Below are 12,881 nucleotides of genomic sequence, written 5' to 3' on the forward strand. Positions count from 1 at the left end.
TCCGCCAGGCAGGCTCCGTCTTAGGCGCAGGGTTTCCTGGGGCCAGAGCAGCATCTGTCCCCACCCCTCTCTGGGGTTGGCCCCCTTGGCGGGGTGGGGTGGGGGGGCTCCTCCTACCCACGACCGAAGTCCCGCTGCCCGAGCCCCGGGCGTCACGGAGCCGGCGCCCCAAACAAAGGCGCCTCGTGGGAAAGGGGCCAGCTCTGGAAACAGCCGGGCTCAAACCCCCGCTTCCGGGGATCTGGCCACGCCTCTCGCCTCCTCACCCTCCTCCCTCTAGCATTGCCCTCCCCCCTTTAGCCTAACCCTCCTCCCTCTAGCATCGCCCTCCCCCCTTTACCATCCCCTCCTCCTACCCTCGCCCTCCTCCCTTTACCACAGTGAGACCGGCTGGGGCCCGGGTTTGGTGGCCGCATCCTGGGAGCCCCAAACGGCCCAGAGTGCGCGGCTCTTCTCACGCATCGGGGGGACGACGCTTTCTGGATTCCCTCACATGTTAACGCTTGGTTTTGAGCTTTGTATCAGTTAGGGGACTTTGCTTCGCGATGGCCTGGAAAACCGAAACCAAGCTGGTAGGCACCGCTGGGTTCCAGGACGCAGAAGGCTCAGGGCCTGAGGCCAGGTGGCCTCGGGTGTGGTCCCTGGGGTCTGCGCCTCTCCGGGACTGGGTCTGTCCTCAGGGTCTCAAGGTGGCCAAGGGTCCCCCAGGGTGAACTCAGTGACGTCATCTTCAAGCCCGCAGGGACTGCGAGGTCCCTGATCATTGGACAGCCCCCGACCAATCCCTGCCCCGGGGGAATGAAGACTGGCTCTGATTGGCTCAGCCCAGGTCTCCGTCTCCACCCCCGAGGCTGAGACTCACCTCGGGGAGCACGTGGGCACCGCAGGCGGAGCGGGGGTACAGTTGCCCCAGACCCTGGGATTGGTGTGCGCCCGAGTAGACAGAGGGGCCGCGGATTTCTGAACAAGGCGGGGTTTGGGTTGGCTGGGGGCGGTGGGGGAGGGGGGGAAGCACTCCAGGGGGTGACAGGTAAGCAGCTTCTGCCTTTAACTTCAAATGACGCTCTCTCTCAAAAAAGGAGTGCCTCTAGGCTAGGGTTGCTAGATTTAGCAGATGAAAACACAGGATGCAAAAAATAAAAAGTAAATGTGAAAAAATAGGATGCCGTGTTCAATTTGAATTTCAGGTGAACAGCAAATCCATCTTTAGCATAAGTTGTCCTGAACTATGCGTGGGCCATACTTTTACTTTAAAAAAGTACTCATTGTTTATCTGAAATTCAGATTTAACTGGATGCCCTATATTCCATTTGGCACCCCTACAGTGTACACCCTCCATCTGTTGGGAAGGGTCTTCAAACTCTTCGAAGAGACATTAGACTTGTTCTGTGGGGGTCAGGGTGGGACTTGCCTGTGTCATCCCCCAGGGGGCAGATTTCCCAGCTAAAAATGATGAGGATACAGGTTCTTCCACTGCGAGAGTCACAGTAATTCACTGATGTGAAGACAGTGGCCACAGGAATTGCTGAGGGCAGGGAGTAGAGATGTGATGTGGGGGCATTTTTGGGACTTGGAATTGCCCTAAATGTTATTGCAGGGACAGATGCTGGACATTATATATCCTGCCATAACCCACTGAATGCCCTGGGGGAGAGTGTAAACTACAATGTAAACTATAATCCATGCAGTGCAGCAGTGCTCCAAACTGCATTCACCAAGTGCAGTGAATGTGCCACACTGATGTGAAAGGTTGTTGATATGGGAGGAGTGGGGGGGGGGGAGGGAGTGGGGATATATGGGAACCTCTTAAATTTTTTAATATAACATTTTGTGTGAGCTATGTATCTTTAAAAAAAAAAGAGAAAAAAATAAAGTGATGAGGAACCTTCCAACAGTCAGAGCAGTCTGGCGGTGGGGGGAGGGAGACCTTAAATTCCTGGGGGAAGGGGACTCTCTCTCCTGGGCAGGATGGAGCTCACAGATTTGGGTCATGGGGCGTGAGGGTGCAGAAGCTCCGACAAGTGTTTTGAGTCACATACCTAGGTCACATGCTCGCGAGGTCCCCGGCGAGGAGTAAATCACCCACAGACACGCACGCACCAGTGCCGGGCCTCGTCCGGGGTGCCCTGCCTTACTAGGGCTGCTGGCCCAGGGAGACCTTCCCTCGTCAGCCAGGGCCGCTCTTCTGTCTCTAGGCACCCGTGTATGCCCGGGCCCCGCACCTGCTAGCGCAGAGCAGGCGCTTCACCCTCAGCCTGGGTGCCTGAAGTCCTGAAAGGAGTCCAACGCTTTGCATTGGCCTGGAATGACGAACGCCCATGAAAGAATAAAAAATGGCCGTGGAAGAGATGTTTGGGGCTTCTTTATGTGCTTCCTCATGTATAATTTATTCTGCCTACCCCTTGGAAAGGACCTGAGGAGTCTTAACAATATTCAAACCCCTAGAGAGGAAGCAAAAAACCCACCCAAAATAAAGACCATATTTTTAAAAAGCAGGTCAATTAGATGGGCCAGGTTCTGGCACTGAAGCCCTCTCTGCCTCTGAGCGGTTGGTTTCTCTGAGGGCCCTGGAGGGAGAGCAGCAGGAGGAAGGAACACTCCTCCAGCACGTGGCTGCTCAGCGCAGGGGGGTGAGAGGGGCCCCCGCGTGCTCCGTCCTCTCGCCACCGCCTCGCACCCGCCGTCATTTTTCTCACCTGCAGCCTCCTCCTCCTCGTCATGAATAACAAGAGGGGACCACGACTTGGCCCCTCTCAGCGGGAGATGGGGCCAGGGGTTCTCCCTCACTCACAAGGAGCACAGGCCCTGAGGAACAGCCACTGGTCACCCTTCACACCTCCAAGCCTGTGACTTAGGTAAGATTACCGAGGATGGCTCGCAGGGCACCCCTGCCACTGTCTCCTGGAGGCAGAGGGAGGTTTTCCTCTCCAGAGTGGGGGGCAGCATTTGCCGGGTGGATGCTGGCTTGGCGAAGAGCTGGGGGCCTGCCCCTGAGGTGGGCAGCCAGACGAGGGTGGGCTTCGAGCCTGCAGGCAGGGCCTGGAAGGGCCAAAGGGGAACAGGCTCATCCTCCCAAAAACTCTTCCACTGGGCCTGTCCCTGGGAGCCATGGGAATGGCTGGGAGCACAGGGCACAGGCGGGCGGGAACAGAAGCCTTCAGTGCCTCCTGGATGGGGAGAGGAGGAGGAAGGGCGAGGAGGTCCCTGATGATGCTCCAAGGGCCGGTGGGAGCCTCCACCCCTGGTTAATGCGACTCCGTGCACACAGCTGAAGGAGAAGTGTGGGGCCATCGGGCAGCAGTGAGGACTGGGACTCGCAGGAGAGGAAGGTGCTCTCTGGGTCCCTGGTGGCTGGATGGCTTGAGGTCAGTGGTCGGGCCACCACGGAGGTCGCGAGGGAGCAGGGAAAACTGCACACCTCTGGCCAAAGCCCCTCCAAGCCTCCCACTGGGGTCCTCCATCCTGGCACCGCGACAGGGCGCACTGCGCAGCCTGTTGAGATCCACACACCTGGGCTCAACCCTGCAGGGTGGGCTCCAGCAGGTCTGGGGGCGGGCCCAGGCATCTGTATCTTTCAAAGTTAAGAATCGCTTGAAGCAGGGCTGCAAACCCTTGGTAATAACTCCTCGGCGTGGTTGTGCAGGCTTGGCTTGGATGCCTCCAGTGACAGGGCGCTGGCTCATCTCCTGCTGCCTCACCCAGCTCCGACGGGCCAAATCCTGGAGCACTGGCAGTGGCCTCTGGTCGGGCCCTTTACCCGCCATGCCTCTGCGCGCAGTCCTCTAGCCAAGCAACTTCCACCACCCCCGTGGGCTGTGGCAGTGGCGGGGACCTCCTCCTGCCTCCTTGGTGCACCTGCCCTCAATGGCCGTGTCCCCAGCAGCCCTGCTGGGCTGAGCCCAGCCCTCGTCCCCGGCAGCCCCCCAGGTCTTAAAGGACGGCCTGTGCACCTTGAGAATCCCCTGCCTGCCGTCCCCCCTGCCTCTTGCACTGCTGGGTCACCCTGGGTGAGGTCCACTGCTGCCCCAAATACAGACAACTCGGGGGCCTTGACCCTGATGCTAAGCCCACCCGCCTGGGATGTGAGGGCAACAGGAAATGAAAGAACCCGGCCCCCCTGATAAAAAGGTGCATTCGTCAGTTGTAACAACTGCCCCAATGCCAGGGGCTGGGGGTGGGGCGGTGAGTGGGAACCCTGTCTTTTCTGCATGATAGTTCTGTAAAGCCTCAAATTCTCTAATAAAGAAAGAAACAACAGCCCTCGATACAGGGTGATGGTCACAACCCCGATGCTTTGAATAAGCTCCTGGAAGAATTCCCATTGTGTTGGCTGGCTTTGCATTTGGTTCTAAGAAGCGGAAACGAGAGGAGCAGGACTTCAGACAAACAAGTCTCTTTCCCTCACTTGAGGTCGGTGGGAGAGAGGGGCCTGTGCGTCCTGGCGAGGATGCCAGCGAGCACTGTGCACCCAGCGATGGGTGGGTGCTGGGTGCTTAGTCACTCAGCTGAGTGCTGAGAACTGCGCTCTGAGGGAGGCGCTACTCGCAAGTGTCTTTGTTTGGGTTTTACCAAAAGTGGAGCCTAGCACACAGACTCAGGTGCAGGGCGTTTGTCAGTGAGGGGAAGGAGACAGCAACAAAGCTGCAGATGGTGGGCTCTGCCCTGGGGCGGGGAAAGCTGGGGGAGTGACCTGGACACCTCCATCCCGGGAGGGCTGAGCCTGGGTCCTTGTCCTCCTCACTGCGGTTGCATGCTCCCTGCTATCACGGGTGTGGCAGCAGCCAGGTCAGCTGCGCAGCGGCACCCTCCCTTCTCCCCGCCCCCACCCACGTGTGACTTTTCTTTGCCTGCTGGCCCACCAGCATGGGGACCCAAAGCAGCCGGGCAGCAGGCACAGCTTTGGATGCAGTGGAAGCCCTCCCCTGTCTCCTGGTGGCAGCACCCACCACCCTTAGACCCAGCGCATCAAATCCAGCATAGACTAGAGTTACCAGGACAGGAAGCCGATTTCTGCAAGTGTCACTGGGGAGTGATGGTGCCAGGGACCAACCTTCTTCCCCCTTTGTTCCTGGAACCAGGGGCTCTGGCTCGGGAGCACAGGCACTGACGCACTGGCCGCTGGTTCGGGGCCCACCATGCATCCTGCAGCAGAGCCCCGTGGGCCGCGTCCAGCTGCATCTCAGCTAGCCTGGCTGCCTCTGCACCAAGGGAGACGTGATGTCCAGCATGACCCGCAGACCCAAGGCCGCGCGCCCGTCATCATTCCTCCTTCACCTTCGAGTTGCCTCGCTCGTGAGTGGAGTGGAGGCAGGCTGACCCCACTGAGCCCTGCCCAGCTGCAGATTAAAGAGCAAATTACATGTTATAAACCAAAAGTCAGCAAACTTTTTCTGTACAGGGTCAGAAGGCAAAATTTTTTTTTTTTTAGGACTTGGGGTCTTCGTTGCAACTGTACAGCTCTGCTTGTTATAGCACAAAAGCAGCCACAGATGATAAAGATGGGAAAGGGCAAAGCTGTGTGCCAATAAAGCTTTATTTACAAACAGGTAGTAGGCCAGATGGGGCCCAAGAGCTGTCATTTGTGGACACTTGTGTCAAGTTCTAGGCTTGTTTATTATGCAGCAATAGATAACGATAATATCCGTGCTTCTCCTTCCCCCTCATCCCAGGTGTGGAAATTTGAGATTATTTATGAACCCTCAAAAAGATAAGGATTAAGGATTATATCTTTCAACTGGTCTGTTCCTCTGGGTGTGAGCCCTTTCGACTGTAATAGATTCAGCTGAGCTGTCTTTGATTAAGTTATGTTAAGATTAGGGCTTTGATGTGACCACATCAGTAGGGTGTAACTCAGGTGAAGCCCTCGCCCCCTGGGTGCGCCTATATAAATGGACACTCACACAAGACGACGATGGAAGAGAGAGCACTCCACAGACATGGCAGAGGCAAGAAATTGGATCCTGCAGGCCCAGAAGAGAGATGAGCCATTCACCTGATAGTCTGTAGCTAAGCCCAGAAAGAAACTAGCCCTATGCCAGCCTGAAGATGAGAGAGAGAAGGCTGAACCCTCGCAGAGACGGGCAACCATCTTGCTTCAACACGTGGCAGCTGAGTTTGGTGAGAAACCAGCCTTGAGTCGCACTCTTTAGGGCCTTATAACCGTAAGCTTCTACCCCAAATAAATGCCCTTTATAAAACCAAGAGATTTCTGGCACTTTGCATCAGCACCCCTTTGGCTGACTAATACACCAGGTCACCTTCTGTCTTAGTTCTCTGCCAGGGCTGCTGTGACAAACACCACTCTCTGGGTTGGCTTAAACAACGGGAATTTATTGTCTCATGGTTTCAGAGACCAGAAATCCAAAATCAAAGTCTTGACAGGCTGTGCTTTCTCGCAGAGTCTGGGGCATTCTGGTGCAGGCTTGCTGCCATCTTTGGGGTTCCTTGGTGTCTTAGTTTGCCACAAGGCTGCCAATGGAAAGTACCAGAAATGTGTTGGCTTGTATAATGGAGATTTTATTTAGGGTAAAAGCTTACAGTTCAGAGGCCATGAAATGTCCAAATCAAGGCACTAACAGAGAACCTTTCTCACCAAAGTCAGCTCCTGGTGATACCGAGGTCCTGCCACGTGGTGACGTGAGATGGTGGTGGTCTCTGCCGAGCCCACCTGCGGACGGCCAGGCACAGGGCTTGTCTCTCTCCAGGCCTCCTCTCAGTCTCAGCTGCTCTGCTTTCTTCCGGAGTTCCACTGCGAGCAACCAGCCTTATCTCCTCAGCCTTAAGCTGCTCCGTGGGCCCAGCCCCTCAGAGGTCCCTTTCCATGTCCCTGTGCTCTGCTGAGTCCAGACTCCCGGACCTCTCTCAGCCTCTCAAGGCTCTCTGTTTTCCTACTCTTCTCCCTCAGGGGGCAGGATCAATAGGGCAGCTTCTTTTTTCTGTGTTTCTCTTTGTGTCTCCATTTATATAGAGCTCTAAGTAAAGGGATGGAGATCCAACTTGAGTCATGTATCACTGACATGGCCCAGTCACACCCCCAGGAATGGGGTGTGATTAAATCAAACCCATGTGTGGGTTGATCTAATCTTGATTAGATCAAGAACATAGTCTTTTTGGGGGGGGATTCATAAAGTAACTTCCAACTGTCCCACTTATCTTGCACCTCTCCCCTCTCTGACTTCTTCTGCTTTAGGGCTTCTGCCAACTGTGTCCAAATGTCCTCTCTTTAGGCCTCTGGCCATATGGATTTAGGTCCACCCTCATTCACTTTGGCCCCACCTTAACTAATAATAACATTTTCCCAAGATCCTGACCCACGGGAAGGCAGTTAAGAGCTGAACGTGTCTTTTGTCTGGGAGATGACTCATCTCCAGCACTTTCCCTCATCAATGCGTGCTTGCTGCTGTCCCCTTGGCAAGTGATCCTGGGGCAGCTTTCTCAGGCCACCTGTGGTACCAATTGTCTTAGTTTGGATTCTCCTGAAAGCAGATGCCAAGACAGAGACTTGGGGCTGGTGTTTTTGGATGCGACCTTAGGACAAGAACGAAGGCGCTGGCAGGGAGGTCAGCGCAGAGGACATCACTGTGTGGCCAGGGCTTCTCAGACAGACGTGGCCTGCACAGAGGGCAGGGGACCAGGCACAGGGGACAGACTCCTGCCCTCCACAGCCCTATGTGAGCAGCTGTGCTTGGGAAGGAAACTTCCGAGCCAGACACACCAAGTCTGGTTTTGCGCCACCTGGAAGCTAATTCTGGTCAAGTCCCTCACCCTTGAGCCTCAGTTTCCTCACCTGTAAAATAAGGTTGGATAGGCTGCCCAGAGCTCCTCCAGGTCTGAAGCGATGATTTTTTGCTAAACAAAGGGCTTAAAACCTAGCTCAACCATATCCTGAAACCCAGGTGCGTCCTCCTTGCCACCTCCACATCTGAACTGGCTCCTGGAATTTTTTTTCGAGAGCTTGGGGGCAAAAAAGGAAAGAAATGCGAGAACTTCCCCAAGGAGGGAAACTGTCACGCAGGTTTCCTATAAATAAGTACTGCGCGTTGCCTCGGAAAGCTGCCACTCCCTGAAATAGCAGCACGGCGGGCTGGGCTCAGGGGAAATGAGGTCGGGGGCTCGTCCCTCCAAAACTGGCTCCCAGCTCCCCCCACAGCAATGTCAACCAGGCCAAACGCCCTCCTGCCTCTCTAGGGCAGCTCAGCTGGATGTTTGGTCATGAACTTGGGAGCAGAGGGCACCTAGGCCTGCCTTTGGGCCCTGCCTTCCCCTCTCAGCAGCTCGTTGACCCCCCGGCAGGTGGGTCTGCTCGTGAATAAGATGGGAATTATCATGGCATCTCTAACTGAAGTTACCCAACTGGCATTTGTGGCATACCTAAAATTGTGCGGAGGATTTAGTAAAATAATGTGGTGGGATTATTATAACAATTTTTTCTCAATGACGGGATAGTCTCCAATAGCTACCGTTATTATCTCTTAATTATTCTTGATATTCAACCTTATACTTTCCATGGAATCTCTTTGAACTCATCCATTAGGTTCATCTCCTTGGGATGGAGGAAGAACCTTCTGGCATCACCTTGGGCAGACCACCTTGCATTTTTTAGCTCCTCTTCTCCTGAGTAACAGACTGGTTAATTACACTTTTTGCAAGAGTGGTATGAGGGCTGAATGTGAAGATGAAAACGTTTAGGGCATCCTCTATAATCCTACGTCCCTGGGAAAGGCATGTCTTCTCGGCGCAGGGGAGTGGAACAAGGTGCTGCATTCACGTGGCCTCCTCACCTATTTAGGCACTAAATTTGGGATTTCTTCGCGGAAACGTGTCCAGCCCTATTAGCCAGGCGGGCCTGACCGCCTCCCTGGAATTAGCTCACTGAACGCGGATGATTCTCTGAATTGAGTCTAGTTATTAGCACCCTGTTTTTACCACGAAGGAGCCAAGGTCCCAGAGCGGGCAGGTGGAGGACTCACACCCAGGCCTGGGGGGCCGCTCCCCGCCGCGGCCCCACGACTGCCCTCGGTCCCCCGGGCCGCCGGGGGCGCTGTGGAGCTGAGGGGCCAGCCCCCGGGCGCCGCAGCTCCCCTCCCGGGCTGGAGCTGGATGACCAGCCCCCGGTCCTCCTCTGCGCACCTCGCAGAAGGCGCGCGGTTCCAGCAGCTCGGCCTCGGCGCCCCGCGCGTGCCTGCCTTGAGAAGAACAGGCCAGCGGCGGAATCCAGCCTGGAGGCGGAGGGCCGGCTTCTTTTAGAAGCTTCCAGAACAGGGCCTTCGAGAGCGCGGCGACCGGGCTGTCATCGTGGAGGAGGACCCTGGCCTTGGCACCGAGCTGGAGGGGCTGGCTCGGTCGGCTGCGAAGCCCCCGGCACCGCGTCCACCCTGGGGAGGCCGCAGGCGGTGGGAGGGGCCAAGATGGCACCCCCAGAAACCCCAGAACCCCCAGAACCCCCGGGCCGGCAAGCCGGGCCCCGCCCAGACCAGCAGCCCGGCCGCCCGCCCGCCCCAGCCCGCGGGGTTGCGGTGGAGCTCGGGCGCAGGCCGCGTGGGCGCTGGTCCCCTTTGCGGGAGGAGGGGCTCAGGCCGCTCGCTGGGAGGCCTTTCTCCAAAGACCTTCCCCGCCCGGAGCCACCTCGGCCCCTGCCCTGCGTGTGCCCTGCCTCCTACCGTCTCCTGCCGAGCTCCACCACGCCTCTGGGGACCGCGGGCCGCCGTGCGCTCTTCAAAGGCCTAGCGCCTGCCATCCTCGCGGCAGTCGGAGGAGGGAAGCTGTATTAGGAGCCCGTTTTACAGGTGAGGCAATGGAAGCTCAGAGAGATTGTGCGTCTTCAGAGACTATTCACCTGCTAAGTGGCACCGCCAGGATTCAACCCCAGGCAGCCAGTCCTAACGCTCAAGCTCTTCACCTGCTCAGTGGATGCCCCAGGGTTTAGCTCAGGGGCCGCCTGCTCCAGGAAGCCCTCCTGCACTCCCAGATTGCAGTGGTCTCCCCGCTTACTCCATGAACTTCTACTTCTCCGGTTAGATGGTGGGCTCCCCCAGGGAAAGACCTGAGTCCCGTGCCTCTGTTTTCCAAGCTCCCTGCCGGAAATGGCCTTCAGTGGGTGCTGGGTGGCTTAGGGCCAGTGGCTCAGCCTCTGACCTGATCCTCAGGGGATGTGGGGCTGGTTCCCAAGGGCCAGGGGACACTGTGTTTGCCATGTTCCTAGCACACGGCTGATGCCAGCTGATGGAGCTGCACCCAAGAGGGAAGAGCCGATGTCCTTCCAGGTCCAGTTGCCACTGCCAGGGGGGCTCTGGTACCCACATCACACCAGCGTCCTCCGTGGTTGTGGTCTTGCCAGAACACCATTAAGTGGCAGGTGACGCACAGCCCCCAGACCCCAGCCTCTGTACTGACGTCCAATAGTGTCTGCGCAACGGTGGCCGAGGAATCATGTGCCCTTTTTATGAATGAAGAAGGGACTTCCTAAATCGCTTCTCTGGGCTGGATTTTGCACTTTCTCAAGGCCCAGACACACGGAGCTACTTCAGTCAAGCTCCGGCTTTTAATCTGGCCAGGATGGAGATGGTGCCGAGCTCCGTGCTGCCTTGAAGTCCCAGCCAGGTTGCTGTCCCTCCTTGCCCCTGGATAGAGCTCCACGGTGTCAGGCACAGCAACAGAGGCCTGCACATAGGATCTTCTTTAATTATCAGAGCAATCATGTATGGTTAATACTGCTGTCCTCCTTTACAGATGAAGGAAATAAAGCTCAGAGAGGTTAAGTGACCTATTAGGGGTCACATAGCCAGGACATGGCAGACGCAGGATGCAGCCATGTCGGGTTGCCTTCACCAGGGTTGTTCTTATCCAGCAGCCGTGCTGGCGTGTTCCCTTTCTCCATACCAGCCATCATGTGGAAATTCCATTTCTAGAGACTGACCGAATCTTGGCATGGAGGGTTCCTTTGAGGTCCCCTCTCTGAGAACCATCTTCAGTCTGTTGGTGAGGATTGGAAATGGTGCATTAAAACATCTAGCTCAGTACCTGGCACAGGGTGGGTGTTCCAGAAATGCAAGCCTTCTTAGCGCAATTGTGCATGTGCTATTTATAGCTGTGACCCTTCACCTCCTTGGATCCCCGTTTCCTCATCGTTAGGATGCACGGGGGTTCTATAATACAAATTCCCTTCCAGCTCTGTCATTCTATAGCTCTGTCTGTCCAACAAAAGGCAAGCAGGATAGGGTAGAATGTCAACTGTGTAATTGTAAAGAAATAAAAACAACATAACTTTATGGAAGTGGCTTGCAGAGAGCATTCAAGTAAATGGTTTTCATTCATGGTTATGAGTTGGGCGCACATACAAAATTGGCAAAGCCCCCAAACAACACCTCTAGAATAGGCTTTGGCAAAAGATGGCCAACCCACCAAATCCGGCCCACGACCTGTTTTTATGGATAAAACTTTGTTGGCACACAGCCATGGCCATTCATTTCTGTACTGTCTCTGAGAGCTTTTGTGCCATAAGGGCAGAAGAGTTGAGTAGTTGTGACAGAAACTATATGACATGCAAAGCTTAAAATATTTACTATCTGTCCCTTGACAGAAGTTTGCGGACCCTTGTTCTAGAATATGCGAGCTTAACTTAGCCCAATAGGCATATCCTGTATGGAGATGATGTCGACTTAGTGAGATTTCTCTACTCATACATTGAGCCTAAGGCTTGTGGTTCTCTGAACACCAAGATCTTTCAAGCTCTTTGCCTTTGCTGTTCCCCTGCTCTAAATGCCCTTCCTTGCAGCCTTTCCCTGTTCTCCTGCTTGGTCTCCTCTGTGAAGTCTTCACTCATGTTACCTAGGCTCTTTTGAGGCCTAGAGCCACTGTGCATGCCCTTCTCCTATCATTTAAGGTCCTGGATTCATCATTGTGTCTTTTGTCTCTCTCCTCCATTGAACTGTAGGCTTCTGAAGAACCCCTGTTGGGAGGGGCCACTATTTTTCCATACCACGAACAGCGTCTAGCTTGTGATATGTGCTTAATAAATATGTTTCCATACGTGCATAATGATAACTCATCCAAATATGAACATGCTATTAATTCTAATGTTTCTCTCCTTACTTAAACAGGAGCTTCACAAAGACCATGGTGCACTTTAAAAAGCTAAAAAATATGCTTGCTAACAGGCTAACACAAAGCTGTACATAGCACTTCAAAGCAAATAATGGAAGTCTAGGACAGTCACACTGCACAATTGCCATGTGTGGCAACCTGGAAATAGCCTGGCCTTTGACATCTGAAGGATGGGATGGTATGCCAGGGGGTGGGGATCTTGGGGGCCATTTTAGAGGTCTGCCTATCATAAAAAAGAGAAGGAGGGGAGAACCAGCAAGATGGCAGCAGAGTAAGGCTCTCCTAGTCAGCTCCTGCTACAGGGCTGTTAGCAAACACCTAGAACTCTCTCGAGCTAGCTGAAGCACCTGTTCGGGGGCTCCAGGAGACCAGAAGAGCATCCTGCAACATCCTTGAAGGAATGGAAGGAGGAGACTGCCTATCTGCAGAGAAGGCTCATAAGTAGAGGGCTCTACGCCATGGAGGCCGGTGCCCATCCTCCACTGGAGGCACAAGCTGCCTTAGCAGCTGTTCTACGACTAGAATTGGAAGCTTCACTTCCCCAAAGCGGGGGAGGTAGAGACGGTTGGGCACCAATTTCAGCTGCTGGTGAGGAAATTCAGTGGGCTACAGTACGATCCTGAGAACAGCTTAGGTTTGAGCCTGTCCAAGTCAGAAAGAGGCTGGGAGCCGGCATCTGAACTCTGCGCCTGGCACGAGGGGACACGGGGCAGACTGAGAATCCCAATGCTGGTGGGGTCCAGCTTCTTTCCTTCTAGGTCAGATTGCAGCTCCAGCCT

Source organism: Dasypus novemcinctus, chromosome 14, assembly GCF_030445035.2.
Source record: "Dasypus novemcinctus isolate mDasNov1 chromosome 14, mDasNov1.1.hap2, whole genome shotgun sequence".
NCBI lineage: Eukaryota > Metazoa > Chordata > Mammalia > Cingulata > Dasypodidae > Dasypus > Dasypus novemcinctus.